Source organism: Marmota monax, unplaced genomic scaffold, assembly GCF_021218885.2.
Source record: "Marmota monax isolate L192 unplaced genomic scaffold, Marmota_monax_Labrador192_F-V1.1 WCK01_AAM20220418_F8-fsc00125, whole genome shotgun sequence".
Lineage (NCBI taxonomy): Eukaryota > Metazoa > Chordata > Mammalia > Rodentia > Sciuridae > Marmota > Marmota monax.
In genome coordinates, this window is record NW_026695235.1 from 13,574,837 (window position 1) to 13,586,247 (window position 11,411).

Sequence of the window (11,411 nt, forward strand, 5' to 3'; positions counted from 1 at the left end):
CTCTTCTGTCCCCGAAACAACACAGGAGTAATTAATGTCTTCAATTTTGGTTTGTGTCATTATGAACATACTCTTCTCGCCTGCGTTTTAACCTAGCCATCTTCTCCAAGGTGCTGGACCACGCTGGTGCCTGCTCACAGGGGCACGTCCCCAGGGAGGCCTCCCATGCCCTCAGCCCCAGGGCCCGCACCTTCAGCAGGGCATTTCTGTCACCTCACTAGATGGCTTCAGCCCGACGTGCCCGACGTGAGGCGGGACACCCTGGCAGAAGAGTGTCACGGAGGAGAGCCGCTGGGAACCTCTGCCCAGGAAGCAGAGGGCCCACTCTCCTCTGTGACAGGATAAGGCAGGAGTGATGTGCTTTCTGGGAAGGGAAGTGCCAGAGAGGTCTGGGTCCCAAAACCACAGGCCGTGGGTGAGCAAGTCCCCGCATGGACACGGTCCCCCTCGGAGACAGTCGACCCGATTCACAGATCACAGCCGCCCCTCGGATCTGTAAGAGAGTGAGATGGGATTGGGTGACCCCGACAGGATCTCCTCTTTCTTTTGATTCCAGATGGGATCAGATTCTTTGAAAATCCACCTCTCTCCTATCTGCTCAAAAACTGGGAGCGTTTGGACCCCAGTTAAAAAGAAGACCTTTGATCTTTGCACTGAGGCCTGGCCCCAGTACCGTTAGGAGACGGAGGACAGTGGCCCCCTGGGGGACCCTAAATCACAATACTATTCAGCAAGGAGAGTAAATGGAGTGAAGCTCTTAGTCCACTTGTTCCTTTACCTGAGACGTCGTCCTGAGCTACAGGACTGCACGCCTGACCCTCAGACCCTCGTCTGCTGCCCTGAGCCAGACACCAAACCCCAGAACAGGAAAACCTGGACAGAGGAAAGGGGACCTTATACCAGCTGCTCAGGAGGTCCCCTGGGCCCATCGGAAGGAGAGGTGATGGGTCCTAAGACCACTGTCTTCTGAAAGGCTTCCCCTTCACTTCCCAACTTAAAAGGACGGGAGCCCAGGCCCCCTCCTCCAGGGACACTCCACCTGTGATCCCAGAGGTGCTGGGAAATGGGCTGCTCAGGGCTGCTTCCTCTCAGGGCGATGCTGGGGCAGGGGGTGTGGACCTGAGATGGTACATGTCCCCCTTTCACTGGCTGAATTAAGGGACATAAAGAAAGACCTAGGGAACTGAACCAGAGCTGCCTTCCACCTTCCAGCGGTTATCATCAGTCTCTATGACTGTGCAGGGAGGTGTCCTGTTGCTCTTGAGTCACACTTGACCTTCCTTGAAAAGCACAAGGTCTTAGAGACGACTACGCTGCAGCAGGAGGGCAGCAACCTGGCTGGCAAGAGTGGGAGCCCGGAGTCCCCTCCCTGTACCACACCGGGACGCTGACAGAGACAGAGACAATGGGCCAGACGTCACTGTATACACCAGGTGTCAGGAGGACCGAGGACGGGGGCCAGACGTCACTGGATACACTGGGCCTCAAGAGGGTCTAGGACGGGGACGGACGTCAATATATACACCGGGTGTCAGGAGGGCTGAGGATGGGGATGGACATCACTGTATACACTGGTGTCAGGAGGACTGAGGACCAGACGGACGTCACTGTGTACACTGGGTGTCCAGAGGGTGAGGACCGGGTGAATTGGAACAACTGGACATTGTAGAATTGGATCCCTGAATGTGCTGAGAGGTGAGACCCCTCTGTGAGTGCCTTAAGGAAGCGCAGGGACATTCATGGGCAGTACAGTGGGGAGGGCCCAGACTGCAACCTGTGGGAATTCACCTCAAGGGTCCTTCCTCCTGTCCTTGCCCCAAACAGTAACCCTCAGAACCTGAAGGTGGGAAGGGACTGGCACCTATCCTATGGAGTTTGAAACAACAGGGACTTTGCTAGAATGCTATAGCCCTTATAGTACTCCTATACTGGGGTCTTGAAGGGCCCCCTAGGTGGAGATCAGTGCCAGACCCTCATAGTCAATGAACAGTGGTCCCTTCATACCAGTCTTTCCAGATCCCTACTCTCCTTACCCGGATTCCAAGGGAGCTGCCTGTTTATGTCCTAGATTTAAAGGATGCCCCTCTTTGGCATCCCTTGACATCCAAAAAGTCCACCTCTAATTGTCTTTGAGGACCCTACCCATCAGGAGGACAAGTGACCTGGACAGTCCTTCCCCAGGGATTTAGGGACAGCCCCTATCTGTTGGATAAGAACTGGTGCAAGGCCTCCTGGACTGGTCCTACTGGACACAGTGTTCCTTCAGTGTGTAGATGACCTTTTGGGTGGACCTTCAGAGGAAAGAGTCTCTGAGGGCTCTCTTCTCAATTCCTGGCCCTGGGTTATAAAGTGTCCCCAGAGGCGCTCAGCTGTGCCGACCCAGGTCTGACTTGGACATGATACCGGAGGGGAAACTCGACGCTTGGCCCAGAGAGAATCCCACCCGCACTCCCGCACCCCTTCCTCGGACAGTAAACAGCTCAGGGGCAGGACGACTGGACCTTGTAGAATTGGATCCCTGGATGTGCTGAGAGGGAGGCCTCCCAGAGGGCTGTGAGTGCCTTAAGGAAGCGCAGGGGCATTCACGGGCAGTCCTTAGTTGGACTCCAGAGGCAGGAAGACAGCACTTACCCTGGCCCCTGCTCTGGGATGGCCGCCCAGTCCACTTTTCTGTGTGGCAGAAAGGGACGGAGTGGCACTGGGACTGTCACTCAATCACTGGGGGCCCCTCCCAGCCAGCGGGATACCTAAGTAAGGAGTTGGACGAGGTGGCCAGGGTGGCCTGGGTGTCCCGAGCCGTGCTGCAGTGGACTCTTGGTGCCCGAGGCACGTACACTCACCCTGGGGAGGCCCCTCCTGTACTGCCCTCCCAGGGCATTGAGCATCCTGAGCTCTAAGGGCAGCTCTGGCTACAGACAGCGGTACTCTCCAGCAGCAGGCCCTGCTGCAAGGACCTGGAATGACCTGAAAGGCTTGTCATGACCTCGGTGCCGCCGCGTTCTTACCTGAGGTCAAGGAAGGCCCTCCACTCCCGTGAGGAGTTCTAGTGGACACTTGCGCTGCCAGGCCAGAGGTACCTGATCATCCTGTGGATAGCCCTATCCACCCCTGGGAGTTCTTCAGTGATCAACGGGACTTGGAGATCTGGGTACGCAGCAGGGACAGACTTTGAGATGCATCAGGGCCACTTCCTGCTAATGCCAGGGCACAGGTGCCATGGTTGTCACCCCGACCCCCTGGCCCCCTAGCCCGAGAGCCTTCTAAAGACAAGAGGGTCGAAGTGCACAGGCAGGTAAACATGCCTCTCTGGCACCTGTGCTCACGCCGCTGCCTGGGGAGCGGGGCTTGCTCACCACCGCACACTCCTGTTGGCACGCCGAGCAGCTCCTTCACCTCCTAGGCCACCTCCTGCCCTCTCGGGTGGCAGGCGTCCATGCTCCTGGGCATCAGACGTCGCAGCCAAGGCAGCTGTTTACCGGGTCCCACAGCCGCCCCGCTCCTGCCCTCTGAACGCCCCCAGTACTGAAGAGGCCCGACAGGCTGCGCCTCAAGGGCCCCACCTGGGTCGTAGAGGAGGGGGTCTCCCCTCAGGCACCCTGCTACTTCCCAGCGACCTGCGGAGGGGTCTGAGGTCTCCCCATCACCCCTAGCACTGGGAAGAGACAGCACTCTTACCCAACCCAGAAAGTGTCTTCAGGAGAAGGGGCAAGGACACCCGGTCCAGCAGATGGTCCTCAGCTGTGAGGGCTGCCTCCTGGCCTCTCCCTGGGCCTCTGCTGCCCTCGTGCTTCTTCTTCTTTTTGGTCCTCACCTCATCAGTTTGCTCACTCACACTGTTCCCTCTTGAATAGGGACGATAAAACTCCAGACGGTGTCACAAGTGGAGCTCCAGAGGCCCTCCCCCCAGACCTCTAGCCGGACCCCTCGACAGACCCACTGATGTCTACCTTCAGTACTGGCCTGGGATCAGCTGCTTCCCACTTGCCCTCGACCTTCTGCAGAAGGACATCCTGGTCACTCGGAAGACGCCCTTCGTCAGCCGGCAGTAGCTGGAGGGGTAGTTGTCTTCCTCTGAGGAGTGGATGGGGGCCGTGGCACGAGGGCCCCGCAGCCTGGGCAAGGTGGTGAGCCAGGAGGTCTAGGCAGGGCAGGACAAAGGGGCTCGGAGAGGGTCTCCTGGTGAGGGCAACTTCCTGCCTGATGAAAGTGCTCGGGACGCAAGTGGGGACCCAATCAGACAGACACTTCTGCACCCGTGCTCCTAAGTGGGAGATCCAACAGGAAACTAGGGCAGACGTGTGGACACAGGAGGCACCAGCCACTCACAGGAGCGTGCCACGGGAGGAGCCCAGGAAAGAACGTCTGGAGGCCACAAAGGAGCAGCCTGGGCCGTGGCTCAGCAGCCGAGTGTGCCTCGCAGTGGGGGCACTGGGTTCCATCCTCAGCACCCCATAAAAATAACACAAAGTATGTGTCCAACTGCAACTTAGAACATTAAAGAAAGAACAGGCCCAACCCCACCTGGCTGCCGGCACAGGGCACCTTCTCCTCAGAGAAGCCTCTGTCTCTTCTGCAGTGAACCTGCTGCTGCCACTCGGTGCCCCTTTCTTCCGTCCCTGCTGAGTGGAGACGAGGAACCAGCACCCACAGATGGTCACACCCTCAGGCACACCCCGGGCCCTAACTGCCTCTGCTGAGGCCCTCTGCCGTCCACCACCTGCCCGCAGGACCACTGGCTGGCCACACAGCCTTGGGCACACGGGCCTCTGGGGGACGTTTACCTGTACTGTGTGTGTGCACATTTGGGACGCTTGGTGACATGGGGACGTGTGTCGCTGACTGGATAGTTGTGTCCAGCCAGCACTGACACACATTGGTCAGGAAGCAGCAGGCCCCTGTCTTTGGAAACCCACAGATGTCTGCACTCAGACGGGCCCCACGGCGGTGCGTGAATGGTACCCAGGGCTCCTTCCTGAGCAGACACCTGCAGCTGTGACCCCGTGGTCCCGGCTGCGGGCTGCCCAAGGGGCATCGCTGCCAGATACTCCATGGGGGCCGGGCCTCTCCAAAGCAGGGTGAGCCAGCTGCAGGGGGGAGGCCACTGACCCCTCCCAGATTGTGCTGGAGACACCTGCCATCACAACTGGGCGGGGCAGACAGAGGCACAAGAATGGGGCACGGCAGAGCCGACAGAGCCACGGGAGAGCCACGGCGGGAAGCAAGCCATGCTGTGAAGTGCCGGGTGAGGGATGGGCCTCTGAAATGAGTGCTTTTCCAACGAGCCACGTCAGAGGGCGGATGGGGAGGCAGACCTGCTAGATGGTGAGCTACTGGAGGGTGGAGAGCAGAGGGAATCCGACCGTCCGCGGGAGTTCAACAGCTGTCCACGCGTCACACCTGAGGAGGCACCAACACTCCAGGGGCCAGCCTCCCACACCCTGTTCTCGCCTGGCAAAGGTGTCCTGGCCTCCCCACCGTGCCTCCCCTGCTGGCCTCCCCTGCCGGCCAGCTCTGGGTGCCCGGCAGCCTTGGGGGCCTCTGGTTGTCTGATTCCACATGTGTAAATGGTGATGGCAGGAGCAGCCCTGGGGCCACCGTCATAAGGACCATGTGCTGTGCAGATGGCATCTGCTGCGCACCAGCCCCTTCTCCCTTTCTCTCCAGAGCCACCTGCCTGCTGGAAGCTGCGCTCTGCCCTGCCCTTCCCCAGGACCTATGGCCATCCATCCGAGCGGGGGACCTGTGCTGGGTTCACAAAATCTGACGACTCCAGTAACTCAAGACGACGACAAAGAAAGCAGCAGACACAGGAATACCTTTCCAATGTTCCAGGCTCTGCGACCGAGGCTCTGGGTCCGAGGAAAGAGAGAGCCACCCGAATTTTTCCGTCTCACATAGGGAACGCACAGGGGAGGCTCCGTGGAACATTCTATCCCCAAAAGGGCAAAGGGGGGATTACAAGGGACATGGGAGTGTAGCTCAACGCCCACAGGTGACGTCTACACCTGGAGCCACGCCTTGCTCTCCACGCTGGGACAACACCCAAGTCACTAGGAAATGGAGCGGTTGGCCAGAGCCCCTGACTCAGGAAGTCCCTGGTCAGGACAGCCCCTGCGACAGGACAGACCCTGGTCAGGACAGCCCCTGGTCAGGACTGAGCCCCTGATCAGGACTGAGCCCCTGCGTCAGGACAGCCCCTGGTCAGGACAGCCCCTGTGACAGGACATCCCCTGGTCAGGACAGCCCCTGGTCAGGACTGAGCCCCTGGTCAGGACTGAGCCCCTGCGTCAGGACAGCCCCTGGTCAGGACTGAGCCCCTGGTCAGGACTGAGCCCCTTGGTCAGGAATGAGCCCCTGCGTCAGGACAGCCCCTGGTCAGGACAGCCCCTGTGACAGGACATCCCCTGGTCAGGACAGCCCCTGGTCAGGACTGAGCCCCTGGTCAGGACTGAGCCCCTGCGTCAGGACAGCCCCTGGTCAGGACTGAGCCCCTGGTCAGGACTGAGCCCCTTGGTCAGGAATGAGCCCCTGCGTCAGGACAGCCCCTGGTCAGGACTGAGCCTCTGAGTCAGGACTGAGCCCCTGGTCAGGACTGAGCCCCTTGGTCAGGACAGCCCCTGGTCAGGACTGAGCCTCTGTTTCAGGACAACCCCTGGTCAGGACTGACCCTGGTAAGGACTGAGCCCCTAGTCAGGACAGCCCCTGGTCAGGACTGAGCCCCTTGGTCAGGACAGCCCCTGGTCAGGACTGAGCCTCTGTTTCAGGACAACCCCTGGTCAGGACTGACCCTGGTAAGGACTGAGCCCCTAGTCAGGACAGCCCCTGCATCGGGACTGAGCCCCTGAATCAGGACAGCCCCTGGTGAGGACAGCCCCTGGTCAGGACAGCCCCTGCGTCAGGACAGCCCCTGGGTCAGGACAGCCCCTGCGTCAGAACTGAGCCCCTGGTCAGGACAGCCCCTGGGTCAGGACAGCCCCTGGGTCAGGACAGCCCCTGTGTCAGGACTGAGCCCCTGGGTCAGGACAGCCCCTGGTCAAGACAGCCCCTGGTCAGGACTGAGCCCCTGGTTAGGACAGCCCCTGGTTAGGACTGAGCCCCTGGTTAGGACTGAGCCCCTGGTTAGGACTGAGCCCCTGGTTAGGACAGCCCCTGGTCAGGACTGAGCCCCTGGTTAGGACAGCCCCTGGTTAGGACTGAGCCCCTGGTCAGAACTGCCCCCATGTCAGGACTGAGCCCCTGGTCAGGACGGCCCCTGGTCTGAACTGAGTCCCTGGTCAGGACAGCCAGGGACAGCTCCTGTGTCCAGACTGAGCCCCTGGTCAGGACTGAGCCCCTGGTCAGTGGTCAGCCCCTGGTCAGGACAGCCCCTGGTCAGGATTGCCCTGTGTCAGGACTGAGCCCCTGGTCAGGACTGAGCCCCTGCATCAGGACAGCCCCTGCATCAGGACAGCTCTTGTGTCAGGACTGAGCCCCTGGTCACGACAGCCCCTGGTCAGTAGTGAGCCCCTGGTCACGACAGCCCCTGGTCAGGACTGAGCCCCTGTGTCAGGACTGAGCCCCTGGTCAGTAGTGAGCCCTTGGTCAGGACTGCCCCCGCGTCAGGACGTGAAGGCGTGTTACCCAGGGCTGCTCCTGACAATGACCCGTGTCTCTCTCTGTGTGAGCCCTGCCCTCCAGGGACTCAAGGCCAGCAGGGACCAGAGGGATTGGTCTGGCTCACCTGGAGCCCGACCCGAGGCCATGGGCGTCACTGGCCTTCTCAACACCCTGATCCTCACCTGCAGAGGAAGACGAGTGAGTTGCCCCCTTGGGTTCTCGCAGGGGTGGAGTGGCCATGCTTGCCCTGCCAGGCCTGCCAGGGCACATGCTGGCCGCATCGGCCCCCCAGGGCCTGGGACACACTGCTCACAGAGCCCACTCTCCCTAGTGACCCTGCTTCCCAGGGCCCACAGACAGGTTCCCTGCTGTCTGACTGCCGCCTGGCTCAGAGGAAATGGGCGCAGAACATGGCCAGGGTGCAGTGCAGTGGTGATGGGGGCTCTGGCCGAGGCGCCAGGGCTGGCTTTCTCTGCACAGTGGGTTGCAGGCTTGTGTGGTGGGGGTGCGAGCCTGGCGGCAGCTGAGCCAGATGACCCAAACAGAGGCTGTCACCTGCTCTCTGCATCCCTGGGCTGAGCCTGCTGACCTCTGCCTGGTAGCCTTGCCGGTAGCAGAGGCCAGCCGGTGGGGGGTCCCCCACCCCGAGTGCTGCAGCCCAGCGTCCTCGGAGCCAGGCCTGAGGGGGTGGACCCAGGCCCGCAGGCAGGCAGCAGGAGGCAGGGAGGCAGGGCTGCCCCTGTCTGGGTCCTGTCCATCCAGCACAGTTGCCAGGTGGGCAGCAGAGGGCGCCTCCCGCCCACGATTGCCCAGCAACACCACTTGGCCAGCTTCCTCCACCCAGGGCAGGGGAGAGGGTGGGAGGAGGGGCTGGGGAGCAGAGCCGACCACCTTGGGGGCGGCGGCGAGTGGGGACCAATAGGCGCCTGCCCTACCCCTCCCGCTCGGAGCCTATGGCCTCGTGGCCCCTGTGGCTCCCTGCTCTGGACAGTGGCCCCAGTCTGCAGTCTGGGCCCTCTGGGGGCTGCAGGTCCCCAAGGCAGGGGCTGTGTCTTGCTGGTGGCTGTGTCCAGGGCCTGGGGTCCCCAGCCTGCCTGTGACCTTCCTACTGCCATTGTCAAGGTCACGACAGCCACACTGTGCCCACGGGAGTCCAGCCTGTTGCAGGGCCAGCCTCGGGCCTCAGGCCCCACCTCTGAGCTGAGCTGTGACCCTGCTCTTGAAGTCCGGGCTGGGACCCTGACAGGGAACTGGCCAGCTGCCCCTGATCTGGGTTCTCCTCAGAGGCCGCCCTGCCCACAGCATACTGCAGCTGTCCTGAACTGCATCAGAGAGGGGCATGGGCACCTGACCCCTCCTGGGGGCTGCACCCCATGACAGTGAGGCCACAACCTGGGGAGAGGGACTGAGCAGACTGGGACCTACAAGCCCAAGTCCTCTGCCACCCAGCGGGGGCTCCCAGGCCCTGGCACCTGGGGGGGCCTCCTCCAGGGCTCCCACTGGACTAGGTGGGGACCCCAGCAGGGCCAGACCCTGGCTCCCAGGAGGGAGTGGAGCGCAGCAGGCCCCTTGGCACGGAACGGCCTGGTTCTCACCACACACTCCGGGTCTGAAGGGAGGCCCGGGCGTTCCTGAGAACCACAGACCTGCCCCCAGCACGTCCCCTGGGGATGGAAACCACATGTGGGGCAGCAGGCTGGGGTGGGTCTTCCTGTCAGCTCCCTGTGTCCACCAAGAAAATTTCTATCCTGAAGGGGTGGACCTCAGCCCCCAGGGGACTGCTACCATGATCCCACCACCAGCTTTCAGCAGCCGGGTTTCTCTTCCCAATTTGGGGAGCCCCAGCTTCCAGGATCTCATGTCACTGGCCAGAGGTCACATGGCTAGTGGGTGACAGAGCTGGGACCAACGCAGACTGCCCCTGCCTCCTGGTGTCCTCCCCCAAGGTACGGCAGGCAGGGCTCACGGCTTCTCTGAGCCACAGTGTGGTCAGAAGGCCCGAGTGGCCCCGTGTTCCTGTGTGCAACTCCTGTCTGTCCAAGGTGCTGGCCACAGTTCTAGCACTGGGGTCACCTGTGCTTGTCCCCTGCTGGGGTGGGGGCACCCCTTCTCCCCAGTGCTCAGCAGGTGAGGGAGCTCTGGCCTCTGGAGCCCTGGCCTCATCTTCCTGTGACCTGGGCCCTTGGATCCAGCTGATGCGGGTGGCCCTGGGTGGGGTGTGGCCAGGGCCGTCCTCTAGCCCAGCACCACAGGGGCAGGAACAGGTCTGTCCAGGCAAGGACCAGCGTGGGGGTGAGGGAAACCCTGATCCAAGGCACAGCGGGGGGAGGGCCTGCCACCCCCGCCCCCAGCACACCCCATCTTGCTGGGATGGGGACTGGCTGGCTGGCGGCTGCAGCCCCTACATGAAGGGCGGGCAAGCGGGCCTGAAGCCCAGTGGGGCAGGGCGCACCCCACCCGTGGGTCCCAGCAGAGCCCAGTCCAAGGGGAGGCAGGAGCCCCGCGCCAGACCGGGGTCCCGAGCATGCCCCAGGCAGCTCTCTCTCCCATGCAGCTTCCCTTGAGCCCCCTGGGTGCAGGACAGGAAGTGGCTCCGGTTCCAGGAATGCTTGGCGCCCTGGCCAGGCTGTGGGAGCCCTGAGCTCTGGGGCCAGGCGGCCAGCTGTGCGTGCTTCCTGGGAAGCCCCTCCTCTGGGGCCCCAGTTCTGCCGAAGTCTGTGCTTGGCTCTGAGAGGGAGCAGGCTTCTCCCCCAGGCTCCGACGCGGAAGAACGTCCTGCCAGATGTTTTCTTTCCACAGAACGAGGCCAGCGTGAGGTAATGGAGAAGATTAACCCGTCCAGCCCCAGTCCAGCTCGGGGTCCAGCCCCGCTGGCCCGTGATGCCAGGCAGGGTCCCTGCGGAGACTTGGGAAGGGAAGGTGTCCTGCTGGGTCAGTGTCTCCAAGGGTCCCTGCACGTCTTTGGGGTGCTGTGGTCAGCTACAGCCAGTCTCAGGGCAGCGGCCTCAGTGGAGGGCCCTGCACTGGGCACATGGCCAGCCCCTCCCCAGCACACAGGCTTTCCTGGAGGGCCTCTGGGTCAAGAGATCTCTGAGTCAGGCTTCTTGCCTACCCAAGAACCCCTGGAAACAACCCCAGTCCTGTCCTCCACAGGACACCTGGCCTGCCCACTCAGCCCACTCTGGGCTCCCTGCCAGGACTCTGGAGACTTTGGTGAGCAGGATATGTGCCCAGCTCTGTGGCCCCACGCTGAGGCTTCTACCCAGGTACCCACATCAGCCAGCAGAGTGGCCATGGCCACCTCCTGCTGACTGTCTATTGCCCTGGCCGGCCACGTGAACCCCAAGCTCCCCAACTCTGCGGAGAAGACAAGATTGAAGGGGTCTCCAGGCCCGGGCAGTGAGACAGGGCCAGGGTGGGGTGGCCAGCCTGGTTGAGGAGCCCCTTCCTGCGCCCCTGAGGGTCCTGCCCCGTGGGCCTCGCCACGTCCTGCAGCACATGCTCCTGGCTTAGATGTGGGCTCCTGCCTCTACCTGGAATCCCTGGCCACCTGGGGGGTGGGCGCTGCGTGTCCACCGAGCCTTCAGGGCTGCACTGCCGGGTCAGGGCACAGGTGGGGGCTCCATGACCAACTTCCACTAGGAACCAGTGGGGGTGGGACGGGCCATCTTCTAGGGGTCTCCCTGCCTTCCTCAGGGAAGAGGAAAGCACTGGTGTGCGCTGGCTCAGGTTTCCAACTGACCAAAGCCCCCAGCACGTCTGCCCTGGGGCACATGGCCTGCTACCAGCCCCAGATAGCCTCAGCCTGGAGCCCT